Source organism: Electrophorus electricus, chromosome 6 (genome assembly GCF_013358815.1).
Source record: "Electrophorus electricus isolate fEleEle1 chromosome 6, fEleEle1.pri, whole genome shotgun sequence".
NCBI lineage: Eukaryota > Metazoa > Chordata > Actinopteri > Gymnotiformes > Gymnotidae > Electrophorus > Electrophorus electricus.
Genome location: NC_049540.1, coordinates 3,580,584 through 3,601,804, shown reverse-complemented (window position 1 = coordinate 3,601,804; position 21,221 = coordinate 3,580,584). Strand labels below are relative to the sequence as shown.

The window sequence follows — 21,221 nt, the reverse complement described above, 5'->3', positions numbered from 1 at the left end:
CCAATGGTTTGAAACCTCCTTCAAGTCTGCAGATTAATTAGAGCTGAGAGACTAATGCAATATGTCACTGCTTTTTAAATGATTTACAGTTAATGGTAGATGCTGTAACGTTTGCCCAACATGCAAATGAATTTTTCTGCATGGCAGTCAATCGGGAACTTGTATTTGTTGCAATTTGTTCAACCAGCTCACCGAGAAGGTGCCGTGGCTTAGCTGGTCATAGCGCCTGTCTAGTAAACAGGAAGTCCTGGGTTCAACTCCCAGCGGTACCTCTTACATCATGGTAACATCATGGTAATCTTTGTTAGGACTCCATATTCATGCTCACAATTCAGCTGACATTAGTTGCAAGTATGGAGAGGGCACATCAAAGAAACAGTGATACTCCCTAAAGCAGGGTGGGAGATCTTAGATTATGATAATGCATACCTCTTAAATATTAGGTGCAGCATTCAAATTTTATCTGTGCCATTGCTCTGTGGAAAAATCTGCTAGGGCATGTATTGACAGTACGACCTCTGTCTTACCTAGCCTCTCTGGTGTAATGAGTCGGCCATTTGACTGCCAGACTCAGCTTTAAAGGTTGTGCCACCAGAGTTGCTACTTTTCCTTGTTCCTTGCTAATACCGCCAGTGCCTGGCAATGATTATCAATTGTAAATCAATTACAAAGAGAGTGCCTATTGACAAGTCTACTCATCTCAGCCTTTTAATTTTTAACTTTCCTATAGGTCTCTTATGGCATGCTTTCTCTTTGAACCAGTAACTGCTCTTTCTCCAAGTCATTAGGTTAGCAAAGAGAGGGACGTGTTAGCACACAGTCAAATTGCCAAATAATTGTGAGTTTTTGATATTGGTGCAGATATGATTTGATTTATTTATTTGTATTGTGCTATTGCATAAAGGTGTTGCTTAACATCAATATGCAGCAGGGTTCTGAATGCTCCTTCAAGTCAACAGCCAATATGAGTATATATCAGGCAAAATTCATCATTCAGGTTAGCATTTACATGAGATGGGTGAAAGTGTACTTGCCTGGCTTTCGAATGCTGTCACAGCCTATTCTCTTTTTTAATGCTATGGGTAGATACTGTGACATTTTCACCAAATCCAAATGAGTTTTTCTGCACTGGTTTCAATCAAAAACTTGCATTTGCTTCCATTGTTGAAGGTGAAAGTACTCATCAAAGACCCTGCATTGTCTTGATCAAAAGTGTACTGTGACTTAACTTGCCTTCATACCTGTGTAGTAAATGGGAGGTCCTATATTCAAATTCCAGTGTTACCTTTACCTTATGGAAACACTTTACAGGATGTGGCATTCTGAGGCATTGTGAGTTTTTTATATAGGTGCAGATACGATTTGATTTATTTGTATTGTGGTATTTAATAAATGTGTTGCTTAACACCAATATGCACCAGGGTTCTGAATGCTCCTTCAAGTCAACAGCCAATATGAGTATATATCAGGCAAAATTCATCATTCAGGTTAGCATTGACATGAGATGTTTGAAAGTCTACTTGCCTGGCTTTCGAATGCTGTCACAGCCTATTCTCTGATTTAATGCTATGGGTAGATTCTGTGACATTTGCACAAAATCCAAATTAGTTTTTTTGAATGAGTGTCAAAAACTAAGTTTTCTAGGCTGGTTGGCACAATGAATAGTGCGTTGGGCTTCTAGGCTCAAATTTGAAATCATTCAAAGGCTGTGGGTTTGAGTTCCACCAGTCGTATCTCTTCTGGAGGACCTTGAAAGCTGTTGTTCCTTGCTACTCCCACTGTTGTCTGACAAAGTTTAACACGTGTATGTCATTCTTTCATTTTTCTGTGGGTCTCTTATGGCTTGTTTTCTCTAAGAACCAGTACCTGCCTAATAAAGTAGCGAATATGCTGGCAGCATATTTTGGAGTTGCTAATTCATTGTTAGTTTTTTAGATATGTGCAGAAACACTTTGCTTGATTTTTTTTGTGCTGCTAATACATAATTGTCTTGATTAATACCAATGGTTTGAAACCTCCTTCAAGTCTGCAGATTAATTAGAGCTGAGAGACTAATGCAATATGTCACTGCTTTTTAAATGATTTACAGTTAATGGTAGATGCTGTAACGTTTGCCCAACATGCAAATGAATTTTTCTGCATGGCAGTCAATCGGAAACTTGTATTTGTTGCAATTTGTTCAACCAGCTCACCGAGAAGGTGCCGTGGCTTAGCTGGTCATAGCGCCTGTCTAGTAAACAGGAAGTCCTGGGTTCAACTCCCAGCGGTACCTCTTACATCATGGTAATCTTTGTTAGGACTCCATATTCATGCTGACATTAGTTGCAAGTATGGAGAGGGCACATCAAAGAAACAGTGATACTCCCTATAACAGGGTGGGAGATCTTAGATTATGATAATGCATGCCTCTTAAATATTAGGTGCAGCATTCAAATTTTATCTGTGCCATTGCTCTGTGGAAAAATCTGCTAGGGCATGTATTGACAGTACGACCTCTGTCTTACCTAGCCTCTCTGGTGTAATGAGTCGGCCATTTGACTGCCAGACTCAGCTTTAAAGGTTGTGCCACCAGAGTTGCTACTTTTCCTTGTTCCTTGCTAATACCGCCAGTGCCTGGCAATGATTATCAATTGTAAATCAATTACAAAGAGAGTGCCTATTGACAAGTCTACTCATCTCAGCCTTTTAATTTTTAACTTTCCTATAGGTCTCTTATGGCATGCTTTCTCTTTGAACCAGTAACTGCTCTTTCTCCAAGTCATTAGGTTAGCAAAGAGAAGGACGTGTTAGCACACAGTCAAATTGCCAAATAATTGTGAGTTTTTGATATTGTTGCAGATATGATTTGATTTATTTATTTGTATTGTGCTATTGCATAAAGGTGTTGCTTAACATCAATATGCAGCAGGGTTCTGAATGCTCCTTCAAGTCAACAGCCAATATGAGTATATATCAGGCAAAATTCATCATTCAGGTTAGCATTTACATGAGATGGGTGAAAGTGTACTTGCCTGGCTTTCGAATGCTGTCACAGCCTATTCTCTTTTTTAATGCTATGGGTAGATACTGTGACATTTTCACCAAATACAAATGAGTTTTTCTGCACTGGTTTCAATCAAAAACTTGCATTTGCTTCCATTGTTGAAGGTGAAAGTACTCATCAAAGACCCTGCATTGTCTTGATCAAAAGTGTACTGTGACTTAAATTGCCTTCATATCTGTGTAGTAAATGGGAGGTCCTATATTCAAATTCCAGTGTTACCTTTACCTTATGGAAACACTTTACAGGATGTGGCATTCTGAGGCATTGTGAGTTTTTTATATAGGTGCAGATACGATTTGATTTATTTGTATTGTGGTATTTAATAAATGTGTTGCTTAACACCAATATGCACCAGGGTTCTGAATGCTCCTTCAAGTCAACAGCCAATATGAGTATATATCAGGCAAAATTCATCATTCAGGTTAGCATTGACATGAGATGTTTGAAAGTCTATTTGCCTGGCTTTCGAATGCTGTCACAGCCTATTCTCTGATTTAATGCTATGGGTAGATTCTGTGACATTTGCACAAAATCCAAATTAGTTTTTTTGAATGAGTGTCAAAAACTAAGTTTTCTAGGTTGGTTGGCACAATGAATAGTGCGTTGGGCTTCTAGGCTCAAATTTGAAATCATTCAAAGGCTGTGGGTTTGAGTTCCACCAGTCGTATCTCTTCTGGAGGACCTTGAAAGCTGTTGTTCCTTGCTACTCCCACTGTTGTCTGACAAAGTTTAACACGTGTATGTCATTCTTTCATTTTTCTGTGGGTCTCTTATGGCTTGTTTTCTCTAAGAACCAGTACCTGCCTAATAAAGTAGCGAATATGCTGGCAGCATATTTTGGAGTTACTAATTCATTGTTAGTTTTTTAGATATGTGCAGAAACACTTTGCTTGATTTTTTTTGTGCTGCTAATACATAATTGTCTTGATTAATACCAATGGTTTGAAACCTCCTTCAAGTCTGCAGATTAATTAGAGCTGAGAGACTAATGCAATATGTCACTGCTTTTTAAATGATTTACAGTTAATGGTAGATGCTGTAACGTTTGCCCAACATGCAAATGAATTTTTCTGCATGGCAGTCAATCGGAAACTTGTATTTGTTGCAATTTGTTCAACCAGCTCACCGAGAAGGTGCCGTGGCTTAGCTGGTCATAGCGCCTGTCTAGTAAACAGGAAGTCCTGGGTTCAACTCCCAGCGGTACCTCTTACATCATGGTAACATCATGGTAATCTTTGTTAGGACTCCATATTCATGCTCACAATTCAGCTGACATTAGTTGCAAGTATGGAGAGGGCACATCAAAGAAACAGTGATACTCCCTAAAGCAGGGTGGGAGATCTTAGATTATGATAATGCATACCTCTTAAATATTAGGTGCAGCATTCAAATTTTATCTGTGCCATTGCTCTGTGGAAAAATCTGCTAGGGCATGTATTGACAGTACGACCTCTGTCTTACCTAGCCTCTCTGGTGTAATGAGTCGGCCATTTGACTGCCAGACTCAGCTTTAAAGGTTGTGCCACCAGAGTTGCTACTTTTCCTTGTTCCTTGCTAATACCGCCAGTGCCTGGCAATGATTATCAATTGTAAATCAATTACAAAGAGAGTGCCTATTGACAAGTCTACTCATCTCAGCCTTTTAATTTTTAACTTTCCTATAGGTCTCTTATGGCATGCTTTCTCTTTGAACCAGTAACTGCTCTTTCTCCAAGTCATTAGGTTAGCAAAGAGAGGGACGTGTTAGCACACAGTCAAATTGCCAAATAATTGTGAGTTTTTGATATTGGTGCAGATATGATTTGATTTATTTATTTGTATTGTGCTATTGCATAAAGGTGTTGCTTAACATCAATATGCAGCAGGGTTCTGAATGCTCCTTCAAGTCAACAGCCAATATGAGTATATATCAGGCAAAATTCATCATTCAGGTTAGCATTTACATGAGATGGGTGAAAGTGTACTTGCCTGGCTTTCGAATGCTGTCACAGCCTATTCTCTTTTTTAATGCTATGGGTAGATACTGTGACATTTTCACCAAATCCAAATGAGTTTTTCTGCACTGGTTTCAATCAAAAACTTGCATTTGCTTCCATTGTTGAAGGTGAAAGTACTCATCAAAGACCCTGCATTCTCTTGATCAAAAGTGTACTGTGACTTAACTTGCCTTCATACCTGTGTAGTAAATGGGAGGTCCTATATTCAAATTCCAGTGTTACCTTTACCTTATGGAAACACTTTACAGGATGTGGCATTCTGAGGCATTGTGAGTTTTTTATATAGGTGCAGATACGATTTGATTTATTTGTATTGTGGTATTTAATAAATGTGTTGCTTAACACCAATATGCACCAGGGTTCTGAATGCTCCTTCAAGTCAACAGCCAATATGAGTATATATCAGGCAAAATTCATCATTCAGGTTAGCATTGACATGAGATGTTTGAAAGTCTATTTGCCTGGCTTTCGAATGCTGTCACAGCCTATTCTCTGATTTAATGCTATGGGTAGATTCTGTGACATTTGCACAAAATCCAAATTAGTTTTTTTGAATGAGTGTCAAAAACTAAGTTTTCTAGGTTGGTTGGCACAATGAATAGTGCGTTGGGCTTCTAGGCTCAAATTTGAAATCATTCAAAGGCTGTGGGTTTGAGTTCCACCAGTCGTATCTCTTCTGGAGGACCTTGAAAGCTGTTGTTCCTTGCTACTCCCACTGTTGTCTGACAAAGTTTAACACGTGTATGTCATTCTTTCATTTTTCTGTGGGTCTCTTATGGCTTGTTTTCTCTAAGAACCAGTACCTGCCTAATAAAGTAGCGAATATGCTGGCAGCATATTTTGGAGTTACTAATTCATTGTTAGTTTTTTAGATATGTGCAGAAACACTTTGCTTGATTTTTTTTGTGCTGCTAATACATAATTGTCTTGATTAATACCAATGGTTTGAAACCTCCTTCAAGTCTGCAGATTAATTAGAGCTGAGAGACTAATGCAATATGTCACTGCTTTTTAAATGATTTACAGTTAATGGTAGATGCTGTAACGTTTGCCCAACATGCAAATGAATTTTTCTGCATGGCAGTCAATCGGAAACTTGTATTTGTTGCAATTTGTTCAACCAGCTCACCGAGAAGGTGCCGTGGCTTAGCTGGTCATAGCGCCTGTCTAGTAAACAGGAAGTCCTGGGTTCAACTCCCAGCGGTACCTCTTACATCATGGTAACATCATGGTAATCTTTGTTAGGACTCCATATTCATGCTCACAATTCAGCTGACATTAGTTGCAAGTATGGAGAGGGCACATCAAAGAAACAGTGATACTCCCTAAAGCAGGGTGGGAGATCTTAGATTATGATAATGCATACCTCTTAAATATTAGGTGCAGCATTCAAATTTTATCTGTGCCATTGCTCTGTGGAAAAATCTGCTAGGGCATGTATTGACAGTACGACCTCTGTCTTACCTAGCCTCTCTGGTGTAATGAGTCGGCCATTTGACTGCCAGACTCAGCTTTAAAGGTTGTGCCACCAGAGTTGCTACTTTTCCTTGTTCCTTGCTAATACCGCCAGTGCCTGGCAATGATTATCAATTGTAAATCAATTACAAAGAGAGTGCCTATTGACAAGTCTACTCATCTCAGCCTTTTAATTTTTAACTTTCCTATAGGTCTCTTATGGCATGCTTTCTCTTTGAACCAGTAACTGCTCTTTCTCCAAGTCATTAGGTTAGCAAAGAGAGGGACGTGTTAGCACACAGTCAAATTGCCAAATAATTGTGAGTTTTTGATATTGGTGCAGATATGATTTGATTTATTTATTTGTATTGTGCTATTGCATAAAGGTGTTGCTTAACATCAATATGCAGCAGGGTTCTGAATGCTCCTTCAAGTCAACAGCCAATATGAGTATATATCAGGCAAAATTCATCATTCAGGTTAGCATTTACATGAGATGGGTGAAAGTGTACTTGCCTGGCTTTCGAATGCTGTCACAGCCTATTCTCTTTTTTAATGCTATGGGTAGATACTGTGACATTTTCACCAAATCCAAATGAGTTTTTCTGCACTGGTTTCAATCAAAAACTTGCATTTGCTTCCATTGTTGAAGGTGAAAGTACTCATCAAAGACCCTGCATTCTCTTGATCAAAAGTGTACTGTGACTTAACTTGCCTTCATACCTGTGTAGTAAATGGGAGGTCCTATATTCAAATTCCAGTGTTACCTTTACCTTATGGAAACACTTTACAGGATGTGGCATTCTGAGGCATTGTGAGTTTTTTATATAGGTGCAGATACGATTTGATTTATTTGTATTGTGGTATTTAATAAATGTGTTGCTTAACACCAATATGCACCAGGGTTCTGAATGCTCCTTCAAGTCAACAGCCAATATGAGTATATATCAGGCAAAATTCATCATTCAGGTTAGCATTGACATGAGATGTTTGAAAGTCTACTTGCCTGGCTTTCGAATGCTGTCACAGCCTATTCTCTGATTTAATGCTATGGGTAGATTCTGTGACATTTGCACAAAATCCAAATTAGTTTTTTTGAATGAGTGTCAAAAACTAAGTTTTCTAGGCTGGTTGGCACAATGAATAGTGCGTTGGGCTTCTAGGCTCAAATTTGAAATCATTCAAAGGCTGTGGGTTTGAGTTCCACCAGTCGTATCTCTTCTGGAGGACCTTGAAAGCTGTTGTTCCTTGCTACTCCCACTGTTGTCTGACAAAGTTTAACACGTGTATGTCATTCTTTCATTTTTCTGTGGGTCTCTTATGGCTTGTTTTCTCTAAGAACCAGTACCTGCCTCATAAAGTAGCGAATATGCTGGCAGCATATTTTGGAGTTGCTAATTCATTGTTAGTTTTTTAGATATGTGCAGAAACACTTTGCTTGATTGTTTTTGTGCTGCTAATACATAATTGTCTTGATTAATACCAATGGTTTGAAACCTCCTTCAAGTCTGCAGATTAATTAGAGCTGAGAGACTAATGCAATATGTCACTGCTTTTTAAATGATTTACAGTTAATGGTAGATGCTGTAACGTTTGCCCAACATGCAAATGAATTTTTCTGCATGGCAGTCAATCGGGAACTTGTATTTGTTGCAATTTGTTCAACCAGCTCACCGAGAAGGTGCCGTGGCTTAGCTGGTCATAGCGCCTGTCTAGTAAACAGGAAGTCCTGGGTTCAACTCCCAGCGGTACCTCTTACATCATGGTAACATCATGGTAATCTTTGTTAGGACTCCATATTCATGCTCACAATTCAGCTGACATTAGTTGCAAGTATGGAGAGGGCACATCAAAGAAACAGTGATACTCCCTAAAGCAGGGTGGGAGATCTTAGATTATGATAATGCATACCTCTTAAATATTAGGTGCAGCATTCAAATTTTATCTGTGCCATTGCTCTGTGGAAAAATCTGCTAGGGCATGTATTGACAGTACGACCTCTGTCTTACCTAGCCTCTCTGGTGTAATGAGTCGGCCATTTGACTGCCAGACTCAGCTTTAAAGGTTGTGCCACCAGAGTTGCTACTTTTCCTTGTTCCTTGCTAATACCGCCAGTGCCTGGCAATGATTATCAATTGTAAATCAATTACAAAGAGAGTGCCTATTGACAAGTCTACTCATCTCAGCCTTTTAATTTTTAACTTTCCTATAGGTCTCTTATGGCATGCTTTCTCTTTGAACCAGTAACTGCTCTTTCTCCAAGTCATTAGGTTAGCAAAGAGAGGGACGTGTTAGCACACAGTCAAATTGCCAAATAATTGTGAGTTTTTGATATTGGTGCAGATATGATTTGATTTATTTATTTGTATTGTGCTATTGCATAAAGGTGTTGCTTAACATCAATATGCAGCAGGGTTCTGAATGCTCCTTCAAGTCAACAGCCAATATGAGTATATATCAGGCAAAATTCATCATTCAGGTTAGCATTTACATGAGATGGTTGAAAGTGTACTTGCCTGGCTTTCGAATGCTGTCACAGCCTATTCTCTTTTTTAATGCTATGGGTAGATACTGTGACATTTTCACCAAATCCAAATGAGTTTTTCTGCACTGGTTTCAATCAAAAACTTGCATTTGCTTCCATTGTTGAAGGTGAAAGTACTCATCAAAGACCCTGCATTGTCTTGATCAAAAGTGTACTGTGACTTAACTTGCCTTCATACCTGTGTAGTAAATGGGAGGTCCTATATTCAAATTCCAGTGTTACCTTTACCTTATGGAAACACTTTACAGGATGTGGCATTCTGAGGCATTGTGAGTTTTTTATATAGGTGCAGATACGATTTGATTTATTTGTATTGTGGTATTTAATAAATGTGTTGCTTAACACCAATATGCACCAGGGTTCTGAATGCTCCTTCAAGTCAACAGCCAATATGAGTATATATCAGGCAAAATTCATCATTCAGGTTAGCATTGACATGAGATGTTTGAAAGTCTATTTGCCTGGCTTTCGAATGCTGTCACAGCCTATTCTCTGATTTAATGCTATGGGTAGATTCTGTGACATTTGCACAAAATCCAAATTAGTTTTTTTGAATGAGTGTCAAAAACTAAGTTTTCTAGGCTGGTTGGCACAATGAATAGTGCGTTGGGCTTCTAGGCTCAAATTTGAAATCATTCAAAGGCTGTGGGTTTGAGTTCCACCAGTCGTATCTCTTCTGGAGGACCTTGAAAGCTGTTGTTCCTTGCTACTCCCACTGTTGTCTGACAAAGTTTAACACGTGTATGTCATTCTTTCATTTTTCTGTGGGTCTCTTATGGCTTGTTTTCTCTAAGAACCAGTACCTGCCTAATAAAGTAGCAAATATGCTGGCAGCATATTTTGGAGTTGCTAATTCATTGTTAGTTTTTTAGATATGTGCAGAAACACTTTGCTTGATTTTTTTTGTGCTGCTAATACATAATTGTCTTGATTAATACCAATGGTTTGAAACCTCCTTCAAGTCTGCAGATTAATTAGAGCTGAGAGACTAATGCAATATGTCACTGCTTTTTAAATGATTTACAGTTAATGGTAGATGCTGTAACGTTTGCCCAACATGCAAATGAATTTTTCTGCATGGCAGTCAATCGGAAACTTGTATTTGTTGCAATTTGTTCAACCAGCTCACCGAGAAGGTGCCGTGGCTTAGCTGGTCATAGCGCCTGTCTAGTAAACAGGAAGTCCTGGGTTCAACTCCCAGCGGTACCTCTTACATCATGGTAATCTTTGTTAGGGCTCCATATTTATGCCCACAATTCAGGTGACCTTAGTTGCAAGTATGGAGAGGGCACATCAAAGACACAGTGATACTCCCTATAACAGGGTGGGAGATCTTAGATTATGATAATGCATGCCTCTTAAATATTAGGTGCAGCATTCAAATTTTATCTGTGCCATTGCTCTGTGGAAAAATCTGCTAGGGCATGTATTGACAGTGCGACCTCTGTCTTACCTAGCCTCTCTGGTGTAATGAGTCGGCCATTTGACTGCCAGACTCAGCTTTAAAGGTTGTGCCACCAGAGTTGCTACTTTTCCTTGTTCCTTGCTAATACCGCCAGTGCCTGGCAATGATTATCAATTGTAAATCAATTACAAAGAGAGTGCCTATTGACAAGTCTACTCATCTCAGCCTTTTAATTTTTAACTTTCCTATAGGTCTCTTATGGCATGCTTTCTCTTTGAACCAGTAACTGCTCTTTCTCCAAGTCATTAGGTTAGCAAAGAGAAGGACGTGTTAGCACACAGTCAAATTGCCAAATAATTGTGAGTTTTTGATATTGGTGCAGATATGATTTGATTTATTTATTTGTATTGTGCTATTGCATAAAGGTGTTGCTTAACATCAATATGCAGCAGGGTTCTGAATGCTCCTTCAAGTCAACAGCCAATATGAGTATATATCAGGCAAAATTCATCATTCAGGTTAGCATTTACATGAGATGGGTGAAAGTCTACTTGCCTGGCTTTCGAATGCTGTCACAGCCTATTCTCTTTTTTAATGCTATGGGTAGATACTGTGACATTTTCACAAAATCCAAATGAGTTTTTCTGCACTGGTTTCAATCGAAAACTTGCATTTGCTGCCATTGTTGAAGGTGAAAGTACTCATCAAAGACCCTGCATTGTCTTGATCAAAAGTGTACTGTGACTTAACTTGCCTTCATACCTGTGTAGTAAATGGGAGGTCCTATGTTCAAATTCCAGTGTTACCTTTACCTTATGGAAACACTTTACAGGATGTGGCATTCTGAGGCATTGTGAGTTTTTTATATAGGTGCAGATACGATTTGATTTATTTGTATTGTGGTATTTCATAAATGTGTTGCTTAACACCAATATGCACCAGGGTTCTGACTGCTCCTTCAAGTCAACAGCCAATATGAGTATATATCAGGCAAAATTCATCATTCAGGTTAGCATTTACATGAGATGTTTGAAAGTCTACTTGCCTGGCTTTCGAATGCTGTCACAGCCTATTCTCTGATTTAATGCTATGGGTAGATTCTGTGACATTTGCACAAAATCCAAATTAGTTTTTTTGAATGAGTGTCAAAAACTAAGTTTTCTAGGCTGGTTGGCACAATGAATAGTGCGTTGGGCTTCTAGGCTCAAATTCGAAATCATTCAAAGGCTGTGGGTTTGAGTTCCACCAGTCGTATCTCTTCTGGAGGACCTTGAAAGCTGTTGTTCCTTGCTACTCCCACTGTTGTCTGACAAAGTTTAACACGTGTATGTCATTCTTTCATTTTTCTGTGGGTCTCTTATGGCTTGTTTTCTCTAAGAACCAGTACCTGCCTAATAAAGTAGCAAATATGCTGGCAGCATATTTTGGAGTTGCTAATTCATTGTTAGTTTTTTAGATATGTGCAGAAACACTTTGCTTGATTTTTTTTGTGCTGCTAATACATAATTGTCTTGATTAATACCAATGGTTTGAAACCTCCTTCAAGTCTGCAGATTAATTAGAGCTGAGAGACTAATGCAATATGTCACTGCTTTTTAAATGATTTACAGTTAATGGTAGATGCTGTAACGTTTGCCCAACATGCAAATGAATTTTTCTGCATGGCAGTCAATCGGAAACTTGTATTTGTTGCAATTTGTTCAACCAGCTCACCGAGAAGGTGCCGTGGCTTAGCTGGTCATAGCGCCTGTCTAGTAAACAGGAAGTCCTGGGTTCAACTCCCAGCGGTACCTCTTACATCATGGTAACATCATGGTAATCTTTGTTAGGACTCCATATTCATGCTCACAATTCAGCTGACATTAGTTGCAAGTATGGAGAGGGCACATCAAAGAAACAGTGATACTCCCTAAAGCAGGGTGGGAGATCTTAGATTATGATAATGCATACCTCTTAAATATTAGGTGCAGCATTCAAATTTTATCTGTGCCATTGCTCTGTGGAAAAATCTGCTAGGGCATGTATTGACAGTACGACCTCTGTCTTACCTAGCCTCTCTGGTGTAATGAGTCGGCCATTTGACTGCCAGACTCAGCTTTAAAGGTTGTGCCACCAGAGTTGCTACTTTTCCTTGTTCCTTGCTAATACCGCCAGTGCCTGGCAATGATTATCAATGGTAAATCAATTACAAAGAGAGTGCCTATTGACAAGTCTACTCATCTCAGCCTTTTAATTTTTAACTTTCCTATAGGTCTCTTATGGCATGCTTTCTCTTTGAACCAGTAACTGCTCTTTCTCCAAGTCATTAGGTTAGCAAAGAGAGGGACGTGTTAGCACACAGTCAAATTGCCAAATAATTGTGAGTTTTTGATATTGGTGCAGATATGATTTGATTTATTTATTTGTATTGTGCTATTGCATAAAGGTGTTGCTTAACATCAATATGCAGCAGGGTTCTGAATGCTCCTTCAAGTCAACAGCCAATATGAGTATATATCAGGCAAAATTCATCATTCAGGTTAGCATTTACATGAGATGGGTGAAAGTGTACTTGCCTGGCTTTCGAATGCTGTCACAGCCTATTCTCTTTTTTAATGCTATGGGTAGATACTGTGACATTTTCACCAAATCCAAATGAGTTTTTCTGCACTGGTTTCAATCAAAAACTTGCATTTGCTTCCATTGTTGAAGGTGAAAGTACTCATCAAAGACCCTGCATTCTCTTGATCAAAAGTGTACTGTGACTTAACTTGCCTTCATACCTGTGTAGTAAATGGGAGGTCCTATATTCAAATTCCAGTGTTACCTTTACCTTATGGAAACACTTTACAGGATGTGGCATTCTGAGGCATTGTGAGTTTTTTATATAGGTGCAGATACGATTTGATTTATTTGTATTGTGGTATTTAATAAATGTGTTGCTTAACACCAATATGCACCAGGGTTCTGAATGCTCCTTCAAGTCAACAGCCAATATGAGTATATATCAGGCAAAATTCATCATTCAGGTTAGCATTGACATGAGATGTTTGAAAGTCTACTTGCCTGGCTTTCGAATGCTGTCACAGCCTATTCTCTGATTTAATGCTATGGGTAGATTCTGTGACATTTGCACAAAATCCAAATTAGTTTTTTTGAATGAGTGTCAAAAACTAAGTTTTCTAGGCTGGTTGGCACAATGAATAGTGCGTTGGGCTTCTAGGCTCAAATTTGAAATCATTCAAAGGCTGTGGGTTTGAGTTCCACCAGTCGTATCTCTTCTGGAGGACCTTGAAAGCTGTTGTTCCTTGCTACTCCCACTGTTGTCTGACAAAGTTTAACACGTGTATGTCATTCTTTCATTTTTCTGTGGGTCTCTTATGGCTTGTTTTCTCTAAGAACCAGTACCTGCCTAATAAAGTAGCAAATATGCTGGCAGCATATTTTGGAGTTGCTAATTCATTGTTAGTTTTTTAGATATGTGCAGAAACACTTTGCTTGATTTTTTTTGTGCTGCTAATACATAATTGTCTTGATTAATACCAATGGTTTGAAACCTCCTTCAAGTCTGCAGATTAATTAGAGCTGAGAGACTAATGCAATATGTCACTGCTTTTTAAATGATTTACAGTTAATGGTAGATGCTGTAACGTTTGCCCAACATGCAAATAAATTTTTCTGCATGGCAGTCAATCGGAAACTTGTATTTGTTGCAATTTGTTCAACCAGCTCACCGAGAAGGTGCCGTGGCTTAGCTGGTCATAGCGCCTGTCTAGTAAACAGGAAGTCCTGGGTTCAACTCCCAGCGGTACCTCTTACATCATGGTAATCTTTGTTAGGGCTCCATATTTATGCCCACGATTCAGGTGACCTTAGTTGCAAGTATGGAGAGGGCACATCAAAGACACAGTGATACTCCCTATAACAGGGTGGGAGATCTTAGATTATGATAATGCATGCCTCTTAAATATTAGGTGCAGCATTCAAATTTTATCTGTGCCATTGCTCTGTGGAAAAATCTGCTAGGGCATGTATTGACAGTGCGACCTCTGTCTTACCTAGCCTCTCTGGTGTAATGAGTCGGCCATTTGACTGCCAGACTCAGCTTTAAAGGTTGTGCCACCAGAGTTGCTACTTTTCCTTGTTCCTTGCTAATACCGCCAGTGCCTGGCAATGATTATCAATTGTAAATCAATTACAAAGAGAGTGCCTATTGACAAGTCTACTCATCTCAGCCTTTTAATTTTTAACTTTCCTATAGGTCTCTTATGGCATGCTTTCTCTTTGAACCAGTAACTGCTCTTTCTCCAAGTCATTAGGTTAGCAAAGAGAAGGACGTGTTAGCACACAGTCAAATTGCCAAATAATTGTGAGTTTTTGATATTGGTGCAGATATGATTTGATTTATTTATTTGTATTGTGCTATTGCATAAAGGTGTTGCTTAACATCAATATGCAGCAGGGTTCTGAATGCTCCTTCAAGTCAACAGCCAATATGAGTATATATCAGGCAAAATTCATCATTCAGGTTAGCATTTACATGAGATGGGTGAAAGTCTACTTGCCTGGCTTTCGAATGCTGTCACAGCCTATTCTCTTTTTTAATGCTATGGGTAGATACTGTGACATTTTCACAAAATCCAAATGAGTTTTTCTGCACTGGTTTCAATCGAAAACTTGCATTTGCTGCCATTGTTGAAGGTGAAAGTACTCATCAAAGACCCTGCATTGTCTTGATCAAAAGTGTACTGTGACTTAACTTGCCTTCATACCTGTGTAGTAAATGGGAGGTCCTATGTTCAAATTCCAGTGTTACCTTTACCTTATGGAAACACTTTACAGGATGTGGCATTCTGAGGCATTGTGAGTTTTTTATATAGGTGCAGATACGATTTGATTTATTTGTATTGTGGTATTTCATAAATGTGTTGCTTAACACCAATATGCACCAGGGTTCTGACTGCTCCTTCAAGTCAACAGCCAATATGAGTATATATCAGGCAAAATTCATCATTCAGGTTAGCATTTACATGAGATGTTTGAAAGTCTACTTGCCTGGCTTTCGAATGCTGTCACAGCCTATTCTCTGATTTAATGCTATGGGTAGATTCTGTGACATTTGCACAAAATCCAAATGAGTTTTTTTGAATGAGTGTCAAAAACTAAGTTTTCTAGGCTGGTTGGCACAATGAATAGTGCGTTGGGCTTCTAGGCTCAAATTCGAAATCATTCAAAGGCTGTGGGTTTGAGTTCCACCAGTCGTATCTCTTCTGGAGGACCTTGAAAGCTGTTGTTCCTTGCTACTCCCACTGTTGTCTGACAAAGTTTAACACGTGTATGTCATTCTTTCATTTTTCTGTGGGTCTCTTATGGCTTGTTTTCTCTAAGAACCAGTACCTGCCTAATAAAGTAGCAAATATGCTGGCAGCATATTTTGGAGTTACCAATTACTTGTCAGTTTTTTAGATATGTGCAGAAACACTTTGCTTGATTTTTTTTGTGCTGCTAATACATAATTGTCTTGATTAATACCAATGGTTTGAAACCTCCTTCAAGTCTGCAGATTAATTAGAGCTGAGAGACTAATGCAATATGTCACTGCTTTTTAAATGATTTACAGTTAATGGTAGATGCTGTAACGTTTGCCCAACATGCAAATGAATTTTTCTGCATGGCAGTCAATCGGAAACTTGTATTTGTTGCAATTTGTTCAACCAGCTCATCAAGAGGGTGCCGTGGCTTAGCTGGTCATAGCGCCTGTCTAGTAAACAGGAAGTCCTGGGTTCAACTCCCAGCGGTACCTCTTACATCATGGTAATCTTTGTTAGGACTCCATATTTATGCCCACGATTCAGGTGACCTTAGTTGCAAGTATGGAGAGGGCACATCAAAGACACAGTAATACTCCCTATAACAGGGTGGGAGATCTTAGATTATGATAATGCATGCCTCTTAAATATTAGGTGCAGCATTCAAATTTTATCTGTGCCATTGCTCTGTGGAAAAATCTGCTAGGGCATGTATTGACAGTGCGACCTCTGTCTTACCTAGCCTCTCTGGTGTAATGAGTCGGCCATTTGACTGCCAGACTCAGCTTTAAATGTTGTGCCACCAGAGTTGCTACTTTTCCTTGTTCCTTGCTAATACCGCCAGTGCCTGGCAATGATTATCAATTGTAAATCAATTACAAAGAGAGTGCCTATTGACAAGTCTACTCATCTCAGCCTTTTAATTTTTAACTTTCCTATAGGTCTCTTATGGCATGCTTTCTCTTTGAACCAGTAACTGCTCTTTCTCCAAGTCATTAGGTTAGCAAAGAGAGGGACGTGTTCGCACACAGTCAAATTGCCAAATAAATGTGAGTTTTTGATATTGGTGCAGATACGATTTGATTTATTTATTTGTATTGTGCTATTGCATAAAGGTGTTGCTTAACATATTCTCTTTTTTAATGCTATGGGTAGATACTGTGACATTTTCACAGTATCTACAAATGAGTTTGTAGTATCTCAAATGAGTTTTTCTGCACTGGTTTCAATCGAAAACTTGCATTTGCTGCCATTGTTGAAGGTGAAAGTACTCATCAAAGACCCTGCATTGTCTTGATCAAAAGTGTACTGTGACTTAACTTGCCTTCATACCTGTGTAGTAAATGGGAGGTCCTATGTTCAAATTCCAGTGTTACCTTTACCTTATGGAAACACTTTACAGGATGTGGCATTCTGAGGCATTGTGAGTTTTTTATATAGGTGCAGATACGATTTGATTTATTTGTATTGTGGTATTTCATAAATGTGTTGCTTAACACCAATATGCACCAGGGTTCTGACTGCTCCTTCAAGTCAACAGCCAATATGAGTATATATCAGGCAAAATTCATCATTCAGGTTAGCATTTACATGAGATGTTTGAAAGTCTACTTGCCTGGCTTTCGAATGCTGTCACAGCCTATTCTCTGATTTAATGCTATGGGTAGATTCTGTGACATTTGCACAAAATCCAAATTAGTTTTTTTGAATGAGTGTCAAAAACTAAGTTTTCTAGGCTGGTTGGAACAATGAATAGTGCGTTGGGCTTCTAGGCTCAAATTCGAAATCATTCAAAGGCTGTGGGTTTGAGTTCCACCAGTCGTATCTCTTCTGGAGGACCTTGAAAGCTGTTGTTCCTTGCTACTCCCACTGTTGTCTGACAAAGTTTAACATGTGTATGTCATTCTTTCATTTTTCTGTGGGTCTCTTATGGCTTGTTTTCTCTAAGAACCAGTACCTGCCTAATAAAGTAGCAAATATGCTGGCAGCATATTTTGGAGTTGCCAATTCATTGTCAGTTTTTTAGATATGTGCAGAAACACTTTGCTTGATTTTTTTTTATGCTGCTAATACATAATTGTCTTGATTATTACCAATGGTTTGAAACCTCCTTCAAGTCTGCAGATTAATTAGAGCTGAGTGACTAATGCAATATGTCACTGCTTGTTAAATGATTTACAGTTAATGGTAGATGCTGTGACATTTGCCCAACATGCAAATGAATTTTTCTGCATGGCAGTCAATCGGAAACTTGTATTTGTTGCAATTTCTTCAAACAGCTCATCGAGAGGGTGCCATGGCTTAGCTGGTCATAGCGCCTGTCTAGTAAACAGGAAGTCCTGGGTTCAACTCCCAGCGGTACCTCTTACATCATGGTAATCTTTGTTAGGGCTCCATATTTATGCCCACGATTCAGGTGACCTTAGTTGCAAGTATGGAGAGGGCACATCAAAGACACAGTGATACTCCCTATAACAGGGTGGGAGATCTTAGATTATGATAATGCATGCCTCTTAAATATTAGGTGCAGCATTCAAATTTTATCTGTGCCATTGCTCTGTGGAAAAATCTGCTAGGGCATGGATTGACAGTGCGAACTCTGTCTCACGTATTCTTTGTGGCGTAATGAGTCGGGCATTTGACTACCATACTCAGCTTTAAAGGTCTTGCCACCAGAGTTGCTACTTTTCCTTGTTCCTTGCTAATACCGCCAGTGCCTGGCAATGATTATCAATTGTAAATCAATTACAAAGAGAGTGCCTATTGACAAGTTTACTCATCTCAGCCTTTTAATTTTTAGCTTTCCTATAGGTCTCTTATGACATGCTTTCTCTTTGAGCCATTAACTGCTCTTTCTCCAAGTCATTAGGTTAGTAAAGAGAGGGACGTGTTAGCACACTGTCAAATTACCAAATAATTGTTTTTTATATAGGTGCAGATACGATTTGATTTATTTATTTGTATTGTGCTATTACATACATGTGATGCTTAACACCAATGTGCACCAGGGTTCTGAATGTGCACTGGTTTCACTCGAAAACTTGCGTTTGTTGCCCATGTTGACAGTGAAAGTACTGCTCAAAGACCCTGCAGTGTGTTGATCAAAAGTGTGCTATGGTTTAAAATGGTGCTGTGGCTTAACTGGTCATCATACCTGTCTAGGTCCTCTTTTCAAATTCCAGTGATACCTTTACCTTATTGAAACACTTTTTAGGATGTGACATTCTGGGTCACAATATTGACTAGAAAACTTAAGTTTCTAGTCTGTGTGATGTAGTGGATAGTGCATTGGAATTCTTTAAATGGGAGCTTACCTTGTTCGTGGGCTGTGTCACCGATTTGGTGTTAAAAGCATCTACAATGATATCTTGAAGCACTTCCTGTTGGCAGGATAACTTCTTTTCTTCCTTCTTCTTGTTTGCTACATTTCCTCACATTTCTGTTTTCATGTCATGCTGAAGCTGTGAAATCCCAAATTGTGCATTATCTGCACAGTAGCAGACTTGCTGTCGGCCAGTGAATGGCTTCAGCGTTCTCAGTAGTTTATCTTACTAGTTAATAGTAGTTGAAATTACTGGTAAACTATCTTAACAGCCCAGTTTTTTGGCCAATATAAAGTTTTAAAGAATGTCATTTGTGTAGATGGGTAACTTGCACATATGGGAAGAAAAAAATAGAATTCAAAAGTGGAGATGAGGAGAAGATACAATCATAGGTAATATGATGGCTGAAGGAAGGCTATTTTAAGAAAAATAAAAGGATCTAGAATGAACAATTTGACTGGATCTTGCTCTTTCTTTCTGACACACACACACACACACACACACACACACACACACACACACACACACACACACACACACACACACACACACACACACACAAGTACTCCTCTTGTTCATTTCATAAATGTATGTAGTGAGGCCCAAGAATTGGGAGTAGTGGTGGCTGGTGGTGTGATTGGTTTCTTTTCCTAGAAATGGGTAATGTAAATAATGGCTTCTTACATAAAGGAATTGCAAATGACAGATTAGTGTCCCTCCACCTCACATGCACACACATATATACATATACACACATGCACACACACACACACACACACACAAGCTCCATTTTTGTGTTATATTTTAATTTTGGTGTACAACAACAACACTGAGTGCAAGCTACTATCATTCCACTCAATGATACCATAAAAGCCACAGGCAAAGCCAATGTTTCATATTCACAGTCTTTGTATTTTCATTTGCAACAGCATCCTAGACAGCCAAACAAAGCAGGACAAAGCAAAGAACAGCTGTGTTCACACAGTGGCCCATGCCCTGCTTAAGAACCTCTTCTGAAGTCATCACTGTACAGACGGACATTACTGCAGTGCATACTAGAGGAACAAGAAGAATACAACAGGTCTTTGCGATGTGATTACCTCCTAAACACAAACTAATAATAGTTAGGTAATAAGAGAGTACTATAGTACTGTGCATTTTTATGTCTACACACAGTTTTAAACAGAAACTTTTAATAGTTAGGTAATGAGAGAGTAGTACTATGGTACACACAGGTCTTGTCCTCTTGTCTCTCCAAAATCACCCGGATCCTCTGTGTTCTTGTTTCCCTGTCATTTATCACTCTCAGTCTATCCCTTTTTGGTAAGTCCAGGTTGGTCAATATGTACATTCACACACTGAGTCTCGTTCTTGTCCGCCTCCACTGCTGTAACACAGGGCTGTATTTCAGGGAGTTTCTCCAGTCCATGTGCACAGCATTACAGACACCATCTAAAAAGAATTCGAGAAATAGTGGACATTTATATGGAATGAAAATGGTTTCAATTGAATAGTCTAGTTCATATTCTAGTTCAGCAAAAAAAACAAAAAAAAAACTCCAGTTCAGTGCATTCATTTTGCACTCCTGTTACACTTCAAAACATTCTCTCAGACTCATTCTCAGTACATCCTTCTTTATTAATAAATTCTAGTGAGAACTGCCATATCTGACAAGGGCTCAACGAACTGCTTCAGTCAATTTTTAGTGAGCGGAGTGAAAACAGGTAGGCACATTCATCACATTTAAATGCTCCCTTTTAATCTGTTGCTGTGTTGGTGAAGATGCTTACCCCATGGTTTCATACGGTTGAGGCTATGTGAAAATCATATCAGCTAACATCGACTAGGGACAAATTTATTTTTTGTGACAATTAAGTCCAGATCTATGGAACTAAACGTCGTTTGAAGAAAAGTTTTTGCATATAGAATAATTGGCGTTGTTGACGCGACAGATAAATGACGTTCAGAACGTAAATGCGTTTCTGGGGTTCAAGAGTACAAAATTCTACGCATTTTGTGCGCAAGGACTTGGGCTCGTTTGCACGAAAAACTAGACGTTTCTGCCTTTCTTCTTCTTCTTCTCACCCAGATTTGAGCCCCCCCCCCCCCGCATTGTAACCAAACAAAACCACTCAAGAATCCACAAACCTAAATTAGCCCAAATA

At 38.9% G+C, this 21,221-nt stretch overlaps 9 non-coding genes across 9 annotated transcripts; all 9 read left to right on the top strand.

Moving 5' to 3' along the window:
* Positions 1-198: 198 nt before the first annotated feature.
* trnat-agu lies at positions 199-272 on the top strand. The gene has a single exon. It is a non-coding gene; the product is annotated as a tRNA-Thr (tRNA).
* A 1,926-nt stretch (positions 273-2,198) lies between these two features.
* On the top strand, positions 2,199-2,272 carry trnat-agu. The gene has a single exon. It is a non-coding gene; the product is annotated as a tRNA-Thr (tRNA).
* Positions 2,273-4,175: 1,903 nt separating this feature from the next.
* On the top strand, positions 4,176-4,249 carry trnat-agu. The gene has a single exon. It is a non-coding gene; the product is annotated as a tRNA-Thr (tRNA).
* Positions 4,250-6,175: 1,926 nt separating this feature from the next.
* Positions 6,176-6,249, top strand: trnat-agu. The gene has a single exon. It is a non-coding gene; the product is annotated as a tRNA-Thr (tRNA).
* A 1,926-nt stretch (positions 6,250-8,175) lies between these two features.
* trnat-agu lies at positions 8,176-8,249 on the top strand. Its single transcript has one exon. It is a non-coding gene; the product is annotated as a tRNA-Thr (tRNA).
* A 1,926-nt stretch (positions 8,250-10,175) lies between these two features.
* On the top strand, positions 10,176-10,249 carry trnat-agu. The gene has a single exon. It is a non-coding gene; the product is annotated as a tRNA-Thr (tRNA).
* A 1,915-nt stretch (positions 10,250-12,164) lies between these two features.
* Positions 12,165-12,238, top strand: trnat-agu. The gene has a single exon. It is a non-coding gene; the product is annotated as a tRNA-Thr (tRNA).
* Positions 12,239-14,164: 1,926 nt separating this feature from the next.
* Positions 14,165-14,238, top strand: trnat-agu. The gene has a single exon. It is a non-coding gene; the product is annotated as a tRNA-Thr (tRNA).
* A 1,915-nt stretch (positions 14,239-16,153) lies between these two features.
* trnat-agu lies at positions 16,154-16,227 on the top strand. The gene has a single exon. It is a non-coding gene; the product is annotated as a tRNA-Thr (tRNA).
* The last annotated feature ends 4,994 nt before the right edge of the window (positions 16,228-21,221 follow it).